This window comes from Octodon degus, unplaced genomic scaffold (genome assembly GCF_000260255.1).
Source record: "Octodon degus isolate 3935 unplaced genomic scaffold, OctDeg1.0 scaffold00028, whole genome shotgun sequence".
NCBI lineage: Eukaryota > Metazoa > Chordata > Mammalia > Rodentia > Octodontidae > Octodon > Octodon degus.
In genome coordinates this window covers 7973900-7976766 of record NW_004524604.1, presented here as the reverse complement: position 1 = coordinate 7976766, position 2867 = coordinate 7973900, and the positions used below count along the sequence as shown (strand labels likewise).

At 43.8% G+C, this 2867-nt stretch overlaps 1 pseudogene; it reads left to right on the top strand.

The window, feature by feature from the left end:
* Positions 1–1665: 1665 nt before the first annotated feature.
* On the top strand, positions 1666–2223 carry LOC101577672 (annotated as a pseudogene).
* Positions 2224–2867: the final 644 nt, after the last annotated feature.

Genomic DNA, 2867 nt, shown 5'->3' with positions numbered 1-2867 from the left:
CTCTCCCTCACACTCACTGGGTCTGGGCTAGGACTGGGTCTGGGGGTTCCCGGAAAGCAGCAGAAATTCCTACTCGGCGGGTGGGGTGGGAGAGGTGCTGCGGAATGGTGGGGGGCGTCCCAAGGGGGTGGGAGAGGGTCTGGCCCATGTTGTGCTTGGGCTTGGACTGGTCCCGCTGGCACAGGGTAGCAGGAAGCTCTCCCACACACTCACCGGACCTGGGCTAGGACTGGGCGCAGATGTAAGTCTATAGCTGTGCTGATAGAGACAAATTGTTTCATTTCTTAAACTGATACATGTACTAGTCAGCTTTCCCATACTCTAAAGGCCTGATCTGAAATAAACATTTCCTCTTTTATGTTGCTTGTCTAGCTTGTGACTTACCTAAAAGCTAATACATCAGAAAGCAACACACAAGTGGTACAGATTTAGGGGCACTGTGTGATGTCTCAGTATGCCCATGTATCCCACAGTGCTCAAATTAGGGTAAGCATAACTGAAATTGGATTTGTTCATCAGAGACAAATTTCTCATCCTTAATTTGATGCTGTTTAGATTTAAACCAGTCACTTGCTTGTGAAGGAAGAACTCATATTAAAGAAACTATTTAAGTCTGCTAGAAACAATCTTATTTCAATCACAACTCAAAAAAAAAATAACTTTTACCTTAAAACATCTATGAGGCAACAGACACACAGACTGGATAGTGAATGATATTAAACAAGTGCTTATTAATCACCTGAGGGGAGAGGTTGGCATTGCGGCTGTTTTTCCAAGGATCCTCATTTTTTAGAGATGTTTGCTTAAGAGTTTAGAGGTAAACTGATATTACATTTAGGATTTATTTCACAATACCTGGGAGGGAGGACCCATGTACTGAAGCAAGGTGGACCTCAGTGAACAGTTAGTGAAGATGAATCAAACTTTCAAAGCTTTTCTTTCTTTCTTTCTTTCTTTCTTTCTTTCTTTCTTTCTCTCTCTCTCTCTCTCTCTCTCTCTCTCTCAATTCTTTTTGTATTTTTAGGGAAGGATCTACAGGGTGTTCAGGGTCTCACTACTAGATTGGATTTGTAGTGATCCGCCTGATCACAGCTTCCCAAGAGCTGGGATTACAGGCGTGCGCCACCATACCCAGTCTCAATTGTGCCATCTCCACTGGGGCAGGGCCTGCACAGCAGGCCCAAGGATCAAATCCCTGTCCCTGCACCTGCTTGCAGGCTCTTTAATCCGCTGAGCTATTTGGCTGGTCCTAAACCTTCTTTTCTAAACATAAAAGTAATACTTTCCATCCTACATATTTTTCTATAATTTTCCATCATTCATAGAAAAGTGGGGATCTATGCCCCTTGCTGGCATGCTAGGGAGGCTCATATTGTGTTCACTGACAGAGAAACAAATGAAACATGACCTCGTGGCCAGGTCTCAGGCCACCATGTAACCTCCCACTGAGCTGCATGTGTCCCTATGTCCAAACCTTCTCTCAGGATGTGCCCCAGCTACCCAAAGCAATTTACTGAAGCCAGCTTGCTCTCTCTATATCTATCATCTATTCTCTGTCTGTCAGTCTGTCTATCATATTTTTCTTTTCATTTTAAAACAAGGTTTTAAATTACATTTAAAAGCAAGTACTTTTCACTGGAGGACCGCATTAGACAAGGGTTAGCTATGACATCCCTGATCAAAAAGGTGACCAGCATGGTGAAAGCCCCAAGGGCACTGGGCCTTACAGTCAAGCTGTGGTAGTGGACAGGAGCACTTACATTTCAGGACAGGTTGGCATAGACCCCTCAGTGGACAGCTTGTGCCTGGAGGGGTAACAGAAGCAGCAAAACAACCAACGTGGGTGAAATTCTGAAAGCAGCAGACTGCAACTTTGCCAATGTGGTAAAAACACCTATTTTGCTGGCTGACCTAAAGGATTTTGATGCTGTCAATGAAATCTATAAGCAGCATTTCAAGAGTAGTTTTCTTGCTTGAACTGCTCTTTTTTTTTTTTTTTTTGTATTTTAGGGAAGGGTCTACAGGGTGTTCAGGGTCTCACTACTAGATCAGATTTATGATGATCCGCCTGTTTATAGGCTTCCCAAGAGCTGGGATCACAGGCATGCGTCACCACGCCCAGTCTCATGAACCCTCTTACCAGGTTGCTGATGGCCCCTAGGAGCCCGCGAGGAGATGGAAGCAATGGCTGTCAAGGGGCCTCTCATAGCAGCGACACCCTGAGCAGGCTCAGGGCTGTGTACCCGGGAATTCCCATCATGGCTTCAAATTAGTATCTCAATTCTTATAATGTTGGAAGATGCTGGAAAGAGCAAGTGTAACTAAATATCTGATGTTATGGAAATTCCACCTCAGATAGAGATTTGGCATGAGTTGAAGACTAGAAATTAATCCAGTTGCTGTTGGGATGACTTACACTTACGGGAACTCACACGGTGTGGCATGCGAGAGCAGACTTTTGTCGTGGTCACCTGTGTGAAAGGAAGAGAGCCTACAGGCAGGGGAATTGGTCCCCAGAAATGATGCACAACACACCCAATGCAATTAAATCCTATTAATTTAAAAAATAAAAAGTAAAACAAGGTCTTTGATATATGTTGGTAGAATAATCTTAAAGTGTGAGTGGACATTTTAAAATCGTTTTATTATGAGAACTGCAAACAGACAGAGAGTATATATCTACATTGTACAGTGGATACCCCATGTCACCTCCATCTCGACCCTACTAGGACCATCTTGCTGTTTGCACTGTCACATGTCTACCCATCTGGCTATCTTAGTCTTTTAATCCAGACACAGCTCTCATATCTCAAATTCCCCCTTCAGAGTATGTAATTCAGCACGCTTTAGTGTTTTTGTGAGGTTAT